General features: G+C 42.4%; 1 pseudogene; it reads right to left on the minus strand.

The window, feature by feature from the left end:
• LOC112075502 (uncharacterized) overlaps window positions 1–9,998 on the minus strand; it is a 20,965-nt pseudogene extending 10,967 nt beyond the window's left edge.
• Window positions 9,999–10,043: the final 45 nt, after the last annotated feature.

Consider the following 10,043-nt stretch of genomic DNA (forward strand, 5'->3'; position numbering starts at 1 on the left):
ACTCCCTTTATCATCCCCACTCCCTATCTCCCCACTCCCTTTATCATCTATCTTCCCTTTATCATCCCACTCCCTCTATCATCCACACTCCCTCTATCACTCCCCATCTTTATCATCCCTACCCGCTTATCATCCCCACTCCCTTTATCATCCCCCTCCCTTTATCCATGCCCCACTCCCTTTATCATCCCCCATCCTTTTATCATCCCCACTCCCTCTATCTCCATGCATTCATTACCACTCCCTTTATCATCCCACTCTTTATCATTCCCACTCCTTTATCATGCCCACTCACCTTCCTATATCCCATCCCTCGAATTCTTATCTGCTGGAGTTCAGGAAAGGTGTCAAGGTCCCTTTATCATCCACACTCCCGTTATATCGTCCCACTCCCTTTATCATCCCCATCTTTATCACTGCGCCCACTCCTTTATCATCCCACTTCCCTTTATAGCATCCCTACTCGCCTTTATCATCTCGCCACTCCCTTTATCATTCACATCCTCCCTTTATATCTATCCTTCTTTATCATTTCGCCCACTTGGTATGCGACCGGGCCCACTCCTGTATCACCACACTCCCTTTATCATCCCACTCACTTTTCATCCCATCCTGTTAATCATCCCACTCCTTATCATCCCCACTCCCTTTCATACCACTCCTACTCCTTCCTTTATCATCCCCACTCCCTTTATCATCCATCATCCCTTTATCATCTATCCTTCCGTTTATAATCCCCACTCCCTTTATCATCCCTACCTCCCTTTATCTATCCATCCTCCCTTTTATCAATCCCTCACTTCCCTTTATCATCCCCACTCCAATCGATATAATGATAATACTAAACCGACTCCATATATCCCAATCCTCTTATCATCCCCACTCCCTTTATTGCATCCCCACTCCCTTTATCATCATCCTCCTTTTATCTCCCACTCCTTTTATCATCCATCCTCCTTTTTCATCCATCCTTTTTTACCCACCAACAGCTCCTTTATCATCCATCCTCTTTTCCATCCATCCTTCTTCATCATCCATCCTTCCGTACCAGTCCATCCTTCTTAATCACATCCTTCCTTTACATCCATCCTTCTTAATCATCCATCCTCCTTTACCATCCATCCTTCCTTTACCATCCCATCCTTCTTAATCATACCATCCTTCTTACTGCACATCCTTCTTAATCATCCATCCTCCTTAATCATCCATCCTTCCTTTACCATCCATCTTCTTTATCATCCAATCTTCCTTTACCAATCCCATCCTTCCTTTACCAATCCATCCTTCTTAATCATCGCATCCTTTCCTTTACCATCCATCCTTCTTAATCATCCATCCTCTTAATCATCCTCCTTCCTTTACCATCCTCCTTCTTAATCATCCTCCTCCTTTACCATCCATCCTTCTTATCATCCATCTTTTTTCTTCCATTTACCATCCATAACCTTCTTAATCATCCATCCGTTCCTTTTACCATCAATCCATCCATCCTATACCGACCAACCAACATCCTTTCTCTCCATCCAACTCCTTCCACCCGCCTCTTTCTCAGCACTCCTCCCCCCCTCCCCTCTCACCTGTTCGCCAGTGACAGCACGTGGCTGGTTTCTCTGATCATCGTCGATCCCGTGGTCGTCCTGGTAACACTAACTTTAGTGTACGTGATGCCCCTCCTCACCAGTAGAGGCGCTGCGATCAGCGTTGTTCTCCATCAGAGTTGTCTCTCATAACCGTCAATCACCTTCAAGAATATAAATTATTATTTAATCTATATTATATTATATTGATATAGAGTTAGTAATATTTATATTATTACTATACATATATATATATATATATATTATATTGTTATAGATTAGTATTATTTATATTATTACCATACATTATATATATAATTTATTTATATTGATATAGATAGTAATATTATTATTTACTATACATTACTATATAAACATATTATATTGATATAGATTAGTTATAATTTATAGTATTACTATACATATATTATATATTATATATTTATATTGATATACGATACTATATTTATATTATTACTGATACATTTATATATAATTATAATTGATATAGATTAGTATATTTATATTATTACTATACATAAAATAAAATTATATTGATATAGATTAGTATATTATATATTATTGACTTACATTAAATAGAATATTATATTTGATATAGATTAGTATATTTATTATTATTACTTATACTATATTATAATATTATATTGATATAATATGTATTTTATATGCTAGAATATACATTATATATATTATATTGGTTATATATTACCTTGTCCGGCAGCTTGAGAGAAGAACTCGAAGCTCTGTCTCAGAGCACGTTCAGACACTGGGTAAAGGAAAGTTTAGTTGAGATTTTAAAGTTCTTAACTCCTTCATCTATCATAGACGTTTAACTAGGAGTCCTGGTGTGCCTGGTACAGGGTACCTGTCAGGTCTAGGTGTTGGTACTGAGTCTATAGGTATGTGTTTCTAGACTGTACCTGTCCAGGTCTAGGTGTTGGTACGGGTTCTAGGTAATGTGTTCTAGACTGTACTGTCCAGTCACTTGTACTTCACGTTGTGTTAGCGCTTCACTGGGTGGGTGTTCTAGGTAAGTGTTTCTAGACTGTACCTGTCCGGTCTAGTGTTGTCTGGTTCTAGGTAATGAGGTTCTAGACTTGTAACCTGCCTGGTCTCAGGTGTTGGTGACTCGGTTCTAGGTAATGTTGTTCTAGACTGTACTGTCAGGTCTAGGTGTTGTTACTTTCTAGGTAATGTGTTCTAGACTGTACTGTCCGGTCTAGTGTGGTTACTGCGTTCGTAGTGTCTAATGCCCTGTCTTCTAAGGGAGCATATTTGTTCTAACTGTACCGTCCTGGTCTAGGTGTTGGACTGGTTCTTGGTAATGTGTTCTAGACTGTACCTGTCCAGGTTAGGTGTTGGTAATACTTGGTTCTAGGTATGTGTTCTAGACTGTACACTGTCCAGGTCTAGGGTGTGGTACTGGTTCTATGGTAATGTGTTCTAGACTGTCCCTGTCCAGGTCCTACGTTGTTGTACTGGTTCTCGGTAATGTTTCTATGACTGTACCTGTCCAGGTCTAGGTGTTGGTACTGGTTTAGTAATGCTGTTCTAGACTGTACCTTCCCGCGGTCTAAGGTGTTGGTATGTTCTAGGTAATGTGTTCTAGACTGTGATGTCCTGGTTCGGTGTTGGGTACTGGTTCTAGGTAATGTGTTTCTAGACTGTACCTGTCCAGGTCTAGGTGTTGGTACTGGTTCTAGTAATGTGTTCTAGATGTACGCTGTCCAGCGTCTAGGTAGTTGTATGTGTTCTAGTAATGTTTCTAGACTGTACCTGTCCAGGTTCTAGGTGTTGGTACTGGTCTAGGTAATGTGTTCTAGACTGTACTGTCCAAAGTCTAGGTGTTGGTTACTGTGTCTATAATGTTTCTAGACTGATCGCTGTCGGTCTAAGGTGTTGTACTGGTTCTAGGGTAATGTTTCTAGACTGTACTTCAGGTCGGAGGTGTTGTACTGTTCTAGGTAATGTGTGTCTAGACTATACTGTCCAGGTCTATGGTGTTGGTACTGTTTCTGGTTGATCCAGTTCTCCAGGTCTTCTTCAGTTCTTAAAGGTCGCGTCCATCATTTACTGATGTCAGCCAAGACTGTAGATCACAACACTGCTGACACTCCTCATGCTCCCTACACCAACACACAAACACACACACACACACACACACACACACAGCACACACACACACACACACACAACACACACACCACACACCAACAACACACCACCACACACACCACACACACACACACACACACAAACACACACACAACACACACACACACCACACACACATACACACAACAGGAGGAAGGGAGAGGGAGAGAGAGAGAGGCGTTTAATTATGTGATCATGTATAATGAAGGGAAGTTTCACATGTCCTTGTTGTTGTCTCTCCCTCTCTCTACTCTCTGCCAGTGGAGGCTCCTCCTCMGAGGAAGGGGAGGACCATCCTCTTCAGTGAATTTCCTAAAAAATGTAATAGTGAAACATTCAAGAAGTTATCATTTTTAGATAAAACTACACTAAATATATTCACGTCGCCAAATAGTTGATTATAATACACTGTTTTGCAAAGAAGATCTACAGTAGCCTCAGCAGCACTCTGTAGGGTAATACCATGATGTAGCCAGAGGACAGATCGCTTCCGTCCTCCTCTGGGTACATTGACTTCAATACAAAACCTAGGAGGCTCGTGGTTCTCACACCATTCCATAGACTTACACAGTAATTATGACAACTTCCGGAGGACGTCCTCCAACCTATCAGAGGTCTTGCAGCATGAACTGACATGTTGTCCACCCAATCAAAGGATCAGAGAATGAATCTAGTACTGAAAGCATAAACTACAGCTAGTGCTGCAGTGCATCAAATGTGGTGAGTAATTGACTCAAAGAGAGCGAAAGACAACAGTTTTGAACAAATTAATTTATACCAAATGTAAGGAGTATCGAAAGATAGCTAGCTATATTTTGTAGTATATATTTTTTCACTTCCACTTAGCTAGTGTCAAGTGCAGCTAGCTGGTTTAGCCTACTCAAACACCCGGGTCAAACAGAGAGGGATGCTATGTTAGCTAGCTGTCTATGGCTATCCAACACTGGAACTCTCCTAAGTCAAGGTAAGCTTTTGGTTTTATTACTTTATTGCCACTGAGGCACGCAGGTGTAACTGCTTAACTGCTAAACTGCTTGCTGTTGACTGTACTGCATGATTGTAGCGGGTATACCAAACGCGTTAGTTCTAGTAGCTGTGTTGATTATGACGTTAGCTAAGATGGTGACCACATTACCACCACACCGGCAGTCATGAGTCATAGAGGCCAGCATCCCGGAGTCGCCTCTTTACTGTTGACGTTGACACTGGTGCTTTGCCGGTACTATTTAATGAAGCTGACAGTTGAGGACTTGTGAGGCGTCTGTTTCTCAAATTAGACACTGTAATGGACTTGTCCTCTTGCTTAGTTGTGCACCGGGGCCTACCACTCCTCTTTCTATTCTGGTTAGAACCAGTTTGTGCTGTTCTGTAAAGGCGTAGTACACAGCGTTGTACGAGATCTTCAGTTTCTTGGCAATTTCTCGCATGGAATAGCCTTCATTTCTTAGAACAAGAATAGACTGACAAGTTTCAGAAGAAAGGTCTTTGTTTCTGGCCATTTTGAGCCTGTAATCGAACCCAGAAATGCTGATGCTCCATATACTCAACTAGTCTAAAGAAGGCCAGTTTTATTGCTTCTTTAATCAGTACAACAGTTTGCAGCTGTGCTAACATAATTGCAAAAGGGTTTTCTAATGATTCAACTAGCCTTTTAAATTGATAAACCTTGATTAGCAAAAACGCTGCCATTGGGAAGAAGGATGTGATGGGTTTCTGAATAATGGCGCTCTGTACGCCTATGTAGATATACCATTAAACAATCAGCCGTGTTTCCAGCTACCAATCGTCATTTACAAGACATTAACAATGCTACACTTGTATTTCTGATCAGATTGAGTTTATTTTATGGACAAAAAATGTTGCTTTTCTTTTCAAAACAAGGTACATTTCTAGTGACCCAAACTGTTTGAACAGTAAGTGTACATGATTCTATATATACAGCTGAGAGAACAAGTATTTGATAACACTGACGATTTTGCAGTTTTCCTACTTACAAAGCATGTAGAGGTCTTAATTTTTATCATAGGTACACTTCAACTGTAGAGAAGGAATCTAAAAAACAAAATCCAGAAAATCACATTGTTTTTTGATTTTAAAGTTAATTCATTTGCATTTTATTGCATACAAAGTATTTGATACATCAGAAATAGCAGACTGAAATATTTGGACAAAACCTTAGTTTTGCGATTACAGAGATATAACGTTTCCTGTAGTTCTTGACCAGGCTTTGCACACACTGCAGCAGGGATTGTTGGCCCACTCCTCCTACAGACTTCTCCAGGATCCTTCAGGTTTCGGGGCTTGTCGCTGGGAATACGTTGACTTTAACGGCTCCCTCCAAAGATTTGCTATTGGTTCAGGTCTGGAGACGTGCTAGCCACTCCAGGACCTTGAGATGCTTTTACGGAGGCCACTCCTTAGTTTGCACCTGGCCTGTGTGTTTCGGGTCGGTGTCATGCTGGAAGACCCCCCCAAGCCAACGGACCCATCTTCAATGCTTCTTACTGAGGAAGGTAGGGTTGTTGGTCAAGATCTCGCGATACTGGCCCCATCCATCCTCCTCCCAATCGGTGTCCAAGGTTTGGCTACTCCTGAGTCCTGTCCTTTGCAGAAAAAGCATCTCCCAAAGAATGATGTTCCCTCCATGCTGTACGTTTGGGATGGTGTTCTTGGGTTTACTCATCCTTTTATTCCTCCAACACGGCGAGTGGAGTGTTTAGAGCAAAAAAGCTTATTTTGTGGTCTCATCAGACCACATGACCTTCTCCCATTCCTCCTCTGGATCATCAGATGCGTCATTGGTAACTTCAGACGGGGCCGGGACATGCGCTGCTTGAGCAGGGGAACTTGCGTGCGCTGCAGGATTTTAATCCATGAGCGGTAGTGTGTTACATGGTTTCTTGTGAGGATGTGGTCCCAGCTCTCTCAGGGTCATTGACCAGGTCGCGGTTAGTTCTGGGACTGATCCCTCACATTCCTCATGATCATTGATGCCCCACGAGTGAGATCTTGCATGGAGCCCCAGGGACGAGGGTGATTGACGTCATCTGATTTCTTCCATTTTCTAATATTGTGCCAAACAGGTGTTGCCTTCCCCAAGCTGCTTGCCTATTGTCCTGCTAGCCCATCCCAGCCTGTACAGTGTCTACAATTTATCCTGGATGTCCTTACACAGCTCTCTGGTCTTGCGCCATTGTGGAGAGGTTTTGAGTCGTTTGATTGAGTGTGTGGGACAAGGTGTCTTTATTACAGGTAACGAGTTCAACAGGCTGCAGTTAATACCCGTAATGAGTGAGAAACAGGAGGGTTCTTAAAGAAAAAACTACAGGTCTTGAGAGCCGAATTCTTTACTGGTTGGTAGGTGACAAATACTTATGTCATGCAATTAAAATGCAACATAATCATACAATGTATTTTCTGGATTTTTGTTTTAGATTCCCGTCTCTTGCACAGTTAAGTTACCTATGATAAAAATGACAGACCTCTACATGCTTTGTAAGTAGGAAAACCTGCAAAATCGGCAGTGTATCAAATACTTGTTCTCCCCACTGTATATATTTTTGTTGTTGTATTTTACCCTCTTTTTTGATCTTGTCTCATCACTGCAACGGGCCCCAATGGGCTCGGGAGGTGAAGGTCAAGTCATGCATCCTCCGAAACATGACCCGGCAAACCGCGCTCCTTAACACCTGCCCACTTAACCCAGAAGCTGCACTAATGTGTCGGAGCAAACACCGTTCCACTGACGACGAGGTCAGCCGGCAGGCGCCTGGCCCGCCACAAGGAGTCGCTAGATGGCGATGAGCAACGTAAACCCCCCGGCCAAACTCTCCCTTAACCCGGATGACACTGGACCATTTGCTTGACGCCCTATGGACCTCCCGAACACGGCCGGTTGTGATACAGCCTGGGATCAAACCCGGGTCTGTAGTGACGCCTCTAGCACTGCGATGCAGTGCCTTAGACCGCTGCACCACTCGGGAGGCCCACGCTCAAATATTTTCTATCCCGGAGTTTGGAAGAGATCCTATAGACCTAAGCGATGTGATTGGGTCATTGATTGTACAGGGCGGCATACAGTTAGCTTACAATTATAGTGAATTTGTATATGATTTTGAATAGCCTAGTAATGGGGATTCATTAATTCGGTGACACATTTCCTTTAGCTCCAGAATATCTCAGCACCCTGCGTTTCCATCTCCTCCTCTCCTTTATTCCTTTCTCCAGCGCGCAGACGGGCTGTCAACCGTTTATTTAAATATGTTTCGTTTACGAAAACATGTTACTATCGATGTTCACGAACAGATTTCACTTGGTTTCCTAAATTAAGCGCAGGGTAGCTGCAGGAACAGGGTTGGAGAGCCCGATGGCACACAGAGTTTTGGCAGAATACCACCTGTCGTGCAGCGAGACCAACAGTGGTTTAATGTGTTGAGTGAAACAAGCGTTGTTATATGTATTTGTCAGCGTCTCATATTCAGCACAGCTCTGCTATAAAACCCAAGTAGCCTACCAGGCATCTTTGAAAAACGGACCAGCAGGAAAGCACGCGGCCTCCATTTGCTATTCGAGTGCCTACGGATGTCTTTTTCCCCTGCCCCTGTTCCACGTGATAATGGCCCATTCTACATCTAAACTAATTTGACATGTTAGTAAAAAAAACGCGATTAAATTGAGAATAGTCTGAAGGGTGAAAATATGATCACTTGATGAGAGAACAAGTGTGCAGCCCGAGGCAAGGAACAGAACGCAAATCTTTTTTTGCTACTTTCTCAAATCATCAATAGCCTATAGGCGCATCATGTGTTCTGATTTCTAACACATTCTAAGGTGTGTATCATTCACAACTAAAGTTGTCAAGTAACTAAATCTAGCGTATAGGACATTTTTCAAATTAACACTTTTAAGCTCAACATAGCCCCCTTGCTCCTGAATAGGTCAAATATAATTTATATTTTATTCAGATAAGTTCAATTATATTCTTCTTACTATAAAATTATATAATGTAAAATAATGGCACGGGACTTATAAGGATATCTAGTCAGCTAAATGAACACGCGTACAGACTATGGCATGGAGCATAGCCAGATAACATACAGTATCTAGTCTGCTAAATGAAGCTACAGCTATTGGCATGGAGCATAGCCAAGTTAACACTACAGTATTAGTTGCTAATGAAACGCGTTACAGTATGATGGAGTGATAGCCAGATAAGATACAGTATCCTAGTCTGCCTAATGAACACGGCTAAAGCTATGGTGGCATAGAGATCATAGTATCAGACGTAAGAGAGGGCCATAGTAACAGTAACGTAGGTCTGCTAAATTAGACACGCTACAGCTAGTGCATGAGCATAGCAGACATACAGTATCTTAGCTCTGCTAAATGACACACGCCTACAGCCTATGCGATGGCATAGCAGATAACATACGTTTAGTCTGCTATGAACCTCAAGCTATGGATGGGATGCCGATAACATATAGGATCAATTCGTTCTATGGAATACATTTTCTTCACATGTTCATAATGTTTCTTTATACCTGCCTAAAATAAATAATATATTTATTGTGATGGTGTGTATTAAATTGATGTATTACACTTTTTAAATGTAGATGTTCCAAAGGTGCACATCATCGGCTTGTACGTGGCTTGTACGTGGCTTGTACGTGGCTTGTACGTGACTTGTACGTGGCTTGTACGTGACTTGTACGTGGCTTGTACGTGACTTGTATGCATGGAGACCAGGAGATGCTAAACTATAAGTTAATTAATTAACGGTCAATTACCATGAGATCGTCAGTCTTTTGCAGGACAATAACCGTCTGACAAAATGTCATGACCGCTACAGCTCTAATGGTGACAAGACAATGTAGGCTGTGTGTAGCGGTTAGCGGTCGTGATATGAAGGTTTGGCTTGGAAAGTTTTTTTTTTCTCGCCTGGTCACAGACAGCTGATGTGTCTCCATCCATCCTCCCCTCCCTCTATCCCTCCATCCATCCTCCCCTCCCTCTACCTCTCCATCCATCCCTCCTCCCCTCCATCCCTCCATCCCTCCATCCTTACCACTGAGATGTGAAGAGACCATAGAAGTGTGTAGAGCTAGGGTCTCCAGATGTGTGTTGTTTTGTGTAGACATCAGTCAATATGTTGTAACGCTGTCCGCTGGCTCTGTCCTCACACACCAACTGAGCCTTGAGGAAGGTGGTCCAACGCTTCTGCAATGTCTTCATACCACCTACATCAGACTAGAGAGAGATAGAGGGAGAGAGAGGGGTGGAGAGAGAGAGAGA

The sequence above is a fragment of the Salvelinus sp. IW2-2015 genome, unplaced genomic scaffold, assembly GCF_002910315.2.
Source record: "Salvelinus sp. IW2-2015 unplaced genomic scaffold, ASM291031v2 Un_scaffold3203, whole genome shotgun sequence".
Taxonomy (NCBI): Eukaryota; Metazoa; Chordata; class Actinopteri; order Salmoniformes; family Salmonidae; genus Salvelinus; species Salvelinus sp. IW2-2015.